This window comes from Caretta caretta, chromosome 4 (assembly GCF_965140235.1).
Source record: "Caretta caretta isolate rCarCar2 chromosome 4, rCarCar1.hap1, whole genome shotgun sequence".
NCBI lineage: Eukaryota > Metazoa > Chordata > Testudines > Cheloniidae > Caretta > Caretta caretta.
This window is the reverse complement of record NC_134209.1, coordinates 20,878,148-20,887,815: the sequence shown is the minus strand read 5'-3', so window position 1 is coordinate 20,887,815 and position 9,668 is coordinate 20,878,148. Positions and strand designations below refer to the sequence as shown.

Genomic DNA, 9,668 nt, shown 5'->3' with positions numbered 1-9,668 from the left:
CGGGAAGCCCCTTCCTTCCCCGGCCGCCCTCCCCGAGGCGCCGCCTGGGTCGCCACCGCCTGAGCCGGGAGTTGTTCTCCCTCCAGGTGCTCGTTTCGGGGAGCTTCCCTGGCGGCTGCTGCCCAGGTCGATTAGGTGCCAGGGCTGCCTTGGCTGTGAACTCTCGGTGTCCCTTCTGGGGGAGCTTGCAGCACTTGCCTGCTTAATTGCCCTGGGCATTGACTCTGGACCCAAACTAGCTTAGTTCAGGGGCCCTGCAAGGCTCCCCTCCCTTAACAAGGCTCCTGTGTGAAAGGGAAACTATGGGGGCTCCTGTTGCCTCCTGGGGGCAGGGTTGAATGCCAGGGGCTGTTTTTCTTAGTTTGCATAGTCAGTTGTCTAAGGTGAAGGTCCCTTGAGCTGAAGTGTGATTGGGGATAATGGGAATGCACATGGCATCTGCTCCAGGATAGTCTTTTTACCAAGACCTGCAATCACAAGTGTGTGTGGAGGGGAACACCTCAAGTGTCCTAGACCAGTGGTTTTAACCTGTGGCCCATGGACCCCTGGGGGCTTGCGGACTATGTTGAAGGGGTCTCTGAAAGAGTTCAGACTGAAAACTGACTGAACAGACTTCAAGATGTGTGGCAGGTTTGTAGAAATGGTGGTGGTGCCCAGAACCTCCTCCCCCACCTGCCTAAGGCTCTGGGAGGGAGTTTGGGTGGGGGGAGGAGGTCTGGGGTGCAGGCCATGGGCTGGGGATTGGGGTACAGGAGGGGGGCAGTGTGCAGGCTCTGGGAGGGAGTTTGGGTGCGGGGAGGAGGTCTGGGGTGCAGGCCATGGGCTGGGGATTGGGGTACAGGAGGAGGGCAGTGTGCAGGCTCTGGGAGGGAGTTTGGGTTGGGGAGGGGATCTGGGATGGCGTTTAGGTGCGTGCTCTGGGGTGGGTGTGTAGGAGGGAGTTTGGGGTGTGGGAGGTGGCTCAGGGCTGGGGCAGAAGATTAGGGTGCAGGGGGCTGAGGGGTTTGGGGTGCTCAAGAGGCTCAGGGATAGGGCAGGGTAAGGGCAGCCTGCCCTGCCGTTGGTGAATGTGAGGGGCACGATGACACTGGCCGCGGTTGATGCGGGGAGCTGGCAGAGCAGAGTCAGCCTGAGTTTGGGGCTTGGGGAAGTGAGCAGGTGTAGCAAGTGGAGGCTGGGGGACATTCAGGGGAGAGGTGTGTGTGGGGGGGGGGGCAGCGCAGCAGCAGGGCTGGGGGAGAGACCAGGCCCCAAACATTGATGGAGCCAGACCCCCGGGCCCTGAATATTGCTGGAGCCCGGGCACCACGAGTGTATATAACTCTCGGCCCCTCTATACAGACAATAGATTTCCAAAGGGGTCTGCAAATGAAGAGAGGTTGAAAACCCCTGCAGACACCATGCTCTTGCTTCATGCAATGTGAAGCCCTTGGGTATGTCCAAGGCTAACAAAATGACTCTGTCCAGTGACTGCTAGCCAACAGCACAGCTGTATCTGAAGGCGGGTGTGCTGTACTGCAGAGGTTTCTCAACCTGTGGGTCTGCAGACCCATCTAGGATTTCCAAAGGGGTCCTTGCCTCCACTGGAAATTTTTTGCAGAACTGCAAATGGAGAGGCTGAGAACCACTGCTGTGGTGCACCACTTACTGAGAGTTCAAGCACCACTTACTGAGAGTTCAAGCACTTTAGTATGGTAGGGCAAGTGGGGACCCCACCAAGCCCCTACATGCAACCCTTTAAGTTGGCTGTATGCTGCCAGAAGGAAAGAATAACTCTGCCTCTGCTTTTTTCACACCTTGCTCCTTGGGGTGGCTGCTGGAGGGAGGCTAAGTTGCATATGCCTTCCTGCTGGGATTGGTCAGTCTGACAAGGCCAGTGGGCAAAGCAGGCTCACTGGGGCGGTAACAGGGCTGTCTCAAGCCACATGCATTACCTCTGTGGTGCTGAGGCTCTAAGAAGGAGCAGCTGTCTCTAGTCAGTAACCCTAACTAGACTATATTAAAACTGGCTCTTCATGTAGCTGACCATGCATAATGGGCAGTTTAGCAGTTCCTCATTTGGCCTCTAGTGGAACACTACTAATCTTTAGAGTTGGAGGCTCCTACCTTGACCTGTTTCTATTGCTCTTGGTGTGAAATAGCATGGCAAGGTACTGAAGGCCCAATCAAACCTCTGGTGACAAAGCAGGAAAGCACAGATGCTAGCTAGAGAGGAACATTCCCAGTCACTAGTGTAGGACAGACTCTTTTGATATCTCTTGCATCCTGCTTCCAGGCTCACAAGAATCTATCCAGTCTGCCCCTTGGGCTGTTACATTTGGTATGGGGCTGATCTAGACCTGGTCCTGCAGCAGGAAGTGTTAAGTGCCCTGGGTGCCACCTTTACCAGAAGAGCATTACTCCATAGTCAAGTGTATAGTGCAAATGGCAATTGACTCACTGATGCTAGTATACTCCCTCCCTCCTTCCCTCCCTCCATCCCCCAATGAGACATCATACTTGGGCATTGAACAGCTCTAGTCTTAGGAGACCCTAGCAGTCCTGACCAGACTGCTTTCTGGACTATATAATCAGAAATGAAGGAGGAGCCTTGGTTAAAGACTAATACACCATAGCATCCTAACAGTAAGGTATCAGGTGTAGACTTTTGCCTCCCCTCCCCAAGGACCAGGAATAGCTATCAGTTCTAACCTGTAACTAGCCCGTGACCAACAGGTGTCCTTGCCACTTTGCTGCCTCCTCTCAAAAATCAGTCCAGGTTGTCAATCTTCTTTAGATTCTTCCAAGGGCTGCCAAGTCTGATCTTCCTATGTGCTGCAGCAACAAATTGCTCCTGCTGGAACAAATACTTACAACTGAGTCTCTAGTTTTTGAACCTGACAGGCTGCCTACACTCTGACTCCAGCCTTGCACATCTTTCTCGGCAGGTGAAAGAAATTGTCATGCCTCGCAGCAGGCTGCGTGTGGAGAGAAATGTATTCCTTTCGTGTGGCTCTGTAATGGAGAACAAGAGTGCCCAGATGGGACTGATGAGCACTGTGGTGAGTTTTAGAGTAACAGCCGTGTTAGTCTGTATTTGCAAAAAGAAAAGGAGTACTTGTGGCACCTTAGAGACTAACCAATTTATTTGAGCACAAGCTTTTGTGAGCTACAGCTCACTTCATTGGATGCCTATGTTTTGGTTTTTTAACCAGCTCTAGCCATCAAGCAAGCAGTGGCTATCTGTGGCAAATTGGACTGCTGCAACATCATGCTAGTGGCATTAGCCTAGCAGTTAAATGCTTGGTTTCTCTTTCCTAGACTGGAAGGGTCCAGCATGCCCACAGGATAGCAGTATCGTACAATTGACAGGGCAGCAATAGTGGCTTGCCTTGCAATGTCACAGCTGTTAAAGACTTTCCTGTCTTTCCTTCCTGCTGTTCAGAAGCAGCATGTCGTGGTGACCCAAATGCATGGCAGTGTGACAATGGAGGGTGCATTTCTAGTAGCTGGCTCTGTGATGGTACCAGTGACTGCATAGATGGCTCAGATGAGAGAAACTGTGGTATGTATTGCACTAAGCTTACAATACAGATATTTAGAGGCAAAGTGTATCTAGAAATGTAGTTCCCAAATGCTCCATCAGCTGCTTGCTTTAACAGCAAAGATCTGACTACTGGATGCATGCTCGGTTGCAGCAGACCTCTAGAGCTAGAGATTAGCTGAGCTGTGGTTCCTCTCACTGAAATTCCTCCTGCAGAGTGAGGATTCTATAAATGCATGGTCAAGTATGACTGCATCTAGTGTCAGAAAAGCAGAAGGAAGGAGTCTGCTTCTTTGTCTGTCCCCCTCAATACTAGAAATCCAGACAACATTGGCTTTCTGGATGAGGGGAACCATAACCCATGTCTAACTGTGAATGGCATATCATGGTAGGCCCTTTTCCCTGCCCTGAGTGTTGGGTATTTATACCCCCAGTTAGCTTTCTGGGGAAGTGGTGGGCATCTCCACTCTGCTTGGTAGAGTGGTGCTTTAGAACCACTAGCTTTTTTGGGGGGGGGTTAAGACTGCAATTGCCTCCTGAAGACCAAGAGGCTGGATTTTTTTACAAGCCATGCAACAGAGTCCTAATTTAGAGTCAAATGTGAGTGCCTGAGCTCCTTAGTATGAACAAATTTCACCTTCCATGTTGTACAAGGAATGGCTTGCTTGTAACTGGACTGTAGGCAAAGACCAACTCAATGGGCAACCTGATATTTAGTGAGGGCTCTTTATTCAGGTAAATAACACTATTAAACTGCCCAGTACTATTGTATTGGGCCCTTTTCCAAGACTGACTTAGTGGGAGCCTCTTAATGAAGCAAATATCAATCCTGTAAACTTACTTCACTGGACTCCAGGGTGCTTCTTACCTGGGATGGCTGGTCTGGCACATGGCTGATTTTAAAGTGCAGGAATGTTGTTCAAACAACCCTTCCCACTGGTCTAACCTTAAGTTTCCTGGGGTTCACTTGACGTAGGATTGTTCTTGCTTGCTGTTTTCTGGTGTCTAGTAACTAGATATTGACCTGTTGAAGAGACCACTCATGTCTCTGCCAAGCAAAACTTGAGGCTTCAGCAAGTGAAGGCTACTAGACACTAGATGCTTGAACATCAAGGTAGCGATTGGGGCTTAGAGGACAAGGGTGCCTCTTAAATCTGAGGGAAAATTGAAATGGCCAAAATCCTGCTGAAGGAGTCTTCCTCCCAACTACAGATTAGTGTCTATCAAATGATCACTTGGTCACAGAACACTGGACAGATAGGAGATTTCAACAACTTCTGCCTTATCCAGTAAGCCACTAGTCCCTTTATACCTGACCAAACCAGAATTTAGTTGGTAAACTGCTGTTATGGTAACCTGTTGTCTCTTATGATAGTCTGTAGAGACAGAAAAGTTCCATGTTGGGGGAGTTCTCAATGTATCGATCCTTGGGAGATCTGTGACCTCCACAAAGATTGTGAAGATGGTTCAGATGAAGCAAACTGTCCCCAGAACCACTGTCTACCAGGACAATGGCAATGTAAGAACAAAGTGTGCATTATGGAGGACTGGAAGTGTAATGGCATCAACAACTGTGGAGATTCTTCAGATGAAGTCTGTGGTATGTAACTGGTAATGGTATCTTTTTGACATGTACAAGAACAAGGTAATTGGCCAACCACATGGCCATCTCTAATTTACCTAAAATCCTGTGCTGAATCCACCTCTAGCCACTTAAACCTTAGTGGCAATAAAACTTTTCATCTTGCTGTGATGGGGTCAGAAGGGAAAACTAATGGGGTATATCTACACAGCATCTGAATTAATGGGAGTGAGCCCCCCCATCATGGGCCAGTTAGCCTTAGGCTAGTATTCTAAAAATGTCTGTACAGACAGTACTTCAAGTGCAGCTTGGGCTGGAGTTCTTCCTCTGAAGCCATAGGGAAGGAGATAAATTCCAGAGCCCAAAACTGTCTGAACCCTGACTACCTAAGTGTAGCAACCCATGATGGGACACTTACTCCCACTAGCTCAAATGCTGTGTAGACCCACACACCCATGGAGTTTGGGGAATTGGGGTGGGGGGGAGAATCTGACTAACACTATTCAAGTATCTTCCACCACTTTAATGAAACATTGCTAAGACTTGTACTGTCAGGCCTGGCTATTGCTTATGGCCAGTTTCTCTGGACAGCCTCTGAGATAACAGGTAATGATTAAAAGACTGTTATTACACATGTGCCCTAACAAGGTGCTCTGCTAAGTTAGTCCTCTAGAGCTAAAAAGAGATGAAACCACTAAAATAACTTAACCTGAAATGGAGGTGTCCAGACACTGAAGGGGACAACTCCATGTGGTGAATTTCCATAAACTAGCCTAGAAGGCCTTGTTCTCCATAGTCAAACTCTGGCTCTTACTCCATGTAGTAGGAATATGGAAGTAAGTTTAGTCCTCAGACAGCTGAGGTGCATCTCCATACCCCACTCCATAATTATGGACCACATGGTAACTTTCTTCTGAAGCAGACAAAATCAGTCCTGATGAACCACGCTTGCCATATGCTGTAGCTGTATCCAGGTTAGCTCACATCCTAAGCAATCTACTCATTAATCTGAAATAAGAGTTGAACTTCTGACAGCCTGCTTTTCACAGCAATCCATTGTAATATCACACTGATCTAGCCTAGGAGTAAGCAGCAGGAGTACACAATTGGGAATGTTTCATGCACATCTTGCTAAATCGGAGTAGTGAAAACAAATTTTAATACTTTAATTGAAAGTTCCCTGATGCGTCAGGACTCCAAATACAAACTTCCACAGAGCCTTGGCATAGCCTCAGACAGGAAAATAGCTAGCATCAGAAACTAAAGTTCTTATCAACTTTAGTTCTGTCCAAGGAGTCTGTCAGACAACCTCTCTGGTGAATGTTTGGCAACAATTACCTCTTGCAAGTGAGGGCAGTAGCAGAGCATCTCATAACATGATATTTTCTCACAGCTCACTGCCCAGAAGGCATGATCCAGTGCGATGAGGGGAAATGCATCCTGGAATCTCTAATGTGCAACAAGGCAGAAGACTGTCTAGATGGGACTGATGAACGCAGTACTTGTGGTAATGTAACAGCTCGCTACATCTTTCTGCTGTAGAACTGCTCATAGACCGTGAAGTGTCAGAAGTGTACCATACTGTGAGGAAGCCTCTGAACACAACTTCACATGTCAAGGCTTGTTCCCTTTTTTATGCAGGCAAAAATTGCTCTCTGAGCAATGGAGGCTGCATGGAGACATGTACTGACACCAGCTGGGGCGTGAGGTGTTCTTGTGGTGCTGGATGGGAGCTCCAGGCTGATGGACAGAACTGCACTGGTAGGGCACAGCTGTTTGACAGTCTCCTGAGGGGGCACGAGGGGAGTCTCCAAAAGCTACTTGAGAGCATGCTATTGTCAACCAGAGCAATCTGTAGATGTCAGGGCAGGGAGCTCTTCCCTTTCCCCACAGTGGGGAGTCCATGGCTGGTGGGATTCCAGTTGACCAGTAGTGAGTGTTTCCAGGGTTTTATGTAGTCTGGCCTCTGCAGGCAGCCAGTCATGGTCTGATACGGCTTTGGCTAAGAGCCATGACTCTTAACTCTGGCAGTAGAGGCTCATGCATTAAGATCCAGAGGTTCTAGGTTTCTTACCCATCCAGGGGTATTAGTGTTAATAAACCTCAGTAAAGGCCAGTATAGTGTCTTCACCTTAAGAGTTTTTGAGGCATGCCCAGGCAAGGATTCAGTCCTGGAGAAGAGGGGAGAAACACAGCAGCCTACAAATCTTGTGCCTCTTGGAAAGGGCACAAGACACAATATGGTCACTAGTGCACCAGAGGACCATATTGCCCATAAAGATGGGACCTGACTGGGGCTAAATTCCTGTAGTACTTCATTGCTGGCTGATATGACTGTATCTGCTGCTGTAGGCATGCTGGCTTGCTGCTGTGGGGAAATGTCTTGTCTGGCCACACCACAAACTGGCACACAAATGGTGGTGGCAGGCATTTTCCACCACTTGGAATGTAAGAGCAGGTACTGGAGAGTTCTCTTCTCTCTCTGCTTGGAGAGCAGCTTGGAACTGAGAGCTTTCTCTCAGACCTGAATTCCACAAACACTGTGGTAGCACTTGTTCCTAGTCAGCTTCTCGAATGGGCGACACGTACAGACTGGCCTAGAAAGTTTACCTGAGTTACTGGCTGTTCAGTTTCCTAACCTAGTGACCTTCTCCCCTTACAGATGTGGATGAATGTTCCCTTGTGTATAGTCCCTGTAGCCAGCTGTGTAAGAACACACTTGGGTCTTTTACCTGTGACTGTGTAAAAGGGTACCAGCTCCACTCCGGCACCATCTGTGAAGTTGCTGGTAAGTAACACCTGATGACCACAGGTGGTGGGACTAGGCTCCTCCTATTGCCAGTTGGAAGCCAGGCTAACACATGAACAGTGTTTAGCTTTCCTACTGCTAGGAAGACTGCAGCAATGATTCTACTGCTTGGCTTGTCATAGTTGGTAACCCAGCTGTTTAGCTGATATTGCAAGTGGCAGCTATACCAAACTTACCTGGCTGCCCCCTCCCCAAGGTTATGGGGACTGGCAACTTCATAAACATGTCCATAAACTGCACTCTCCCAGCAAACCCTGTTTAGAGTGTGCACGTTCCCCTTCTCTGGGGGACAGGCTGAAACTGGCCACCAGTTCTGAACAGGCCTTGGTATTAGCCTGACCGCCCAGAGTGGGGAGACCCCAGCTAGATGAGGGGTAAGTCGTGAACTAGAGGGGGCCCATCAGTTTGTAGACAAGGTCTCTGAGATCCTGGAGGGGCTGAGCACAGCTGCCACTGTTAAATAGCAGCACATGATTCTGTGTACAGAATCCAAGAAAGCCTCTGCCTGGTTTAGTGAAGGAGAACAGTTCTAAGTCCTCTCTTCAAGTAAGATCAGAAGGCCTCTAGCTCTAATGCCAGAGGGGTTAAACTAATGTGTGTGCATTAGATTAGCAATATCTGGCTCCTAGAACCAGATGCTAATCCTGGTAATGGTGGCTAGGAAAACCTTCTGCAATCAAGGGAATGCCATGTACATGGGGGGGGTCAGAGCAGGTTACCTTTGGTGCAACAAGTGCCAGTTACCTGCAGCAATTCATCCAGAGGCAGCTGCATCCCAGTGAGGCTTGAATAAAGAGATCCTAGCAGCACTACATGGGGCCATGCAGAAGGCCCACTCCCACTAAGATTGGTGGGTGCAGGTAGCCAACTCATGGCAAGACTGCTCTGGAGTAGATCACTTCCAGTTACACGAGAACTGACCCCACTTCAAGGCGCAGCTGTGAGCACTAGTGCACCATTGCATCTAGAAGTCTAGTAGCAGGCTCTACAAATCACCAGCTCAGGCAGCTGCTCCAGCCCTTGGTATCCCCATACACATTGCTGCATTTTGGGGAGTGGGAGACTTTCTTTACAAGGGCTGCTAGACAGTACAAGGTGTTGTACCCTTGGCACAACTTATTGATCTTACCAGGAAGATCCTCTCCTAGCCCCCAGGAGCAGCACATTAAGGCATTGTCCTAGCTGGGATCCTCTCTCCTGCATACGTGGTGCTGCCCTGTAGCCTCTGACTGCAGCTACTGCTCACTCCTGCCCATTCTCTGGCCTTTCTCCAGCTAGCTACCAGACTGCCTCTGGCTGCTCCTGCTCAGTCTGAGCCTGCTTCTCTGTGAACTCTAGGCTGTCACCACCATTGGTGTACCAGGGGGCTGACAGAGCATCCCAGCTCCATGTTGGAATGGGCAGCACAGGACCCCCTCCACAGGCCTGCCTTTCCCTCCAGCTTAGCAGGGGTGGAGGGAAGGTGGTCATGAGCCTGCTGGCTCAGTAACAAGCATATAACCTCTATTTTCATTGCAGACAATGCTACGCAAATCTTGCTAGCAACTGGCCCTGACCTTGTTCTTCTCGATGTGAGAACCCGTGCCCATCGGAGCCTCATCTCCACAAATGCCACACCTGGAGCAATTGCTTATGATCTGCTGAGGGAAGCTTATTACTGGGTGGATGAAGGCAAAAGTCTGCATGTCTATATGCCTGGGAAGGGCAACATGTTACTCTACCCCGGTAAATGCCCCTGCAATAAGGCACTCTGT

The 9,668-nt window shown here is 49.3% G+C and overlaps 1 long non-coding RNA gene across 1 annotated transcript; it reads left to right on the top strand.

The window, feature by feature from the left end:
- Positions 1–6,503: 6,503 nt before the first annotated feature.
- On the top strand, positions 6,504–9,606 carry LOC142071734 (uncharacterized). Its single transcript, XR_012667924.1, has 4 exons — positions 6,504–6,612; positions 6,747–6,866; positions 7,768–7,893; positions 9,433–9,606. It is a non-coding gene; the product is annotated as an uncharacterized LOC142071734 (long non-coding RNA).
- Positions 9,607–9,668: the final 62 nt, after the last annotated feature.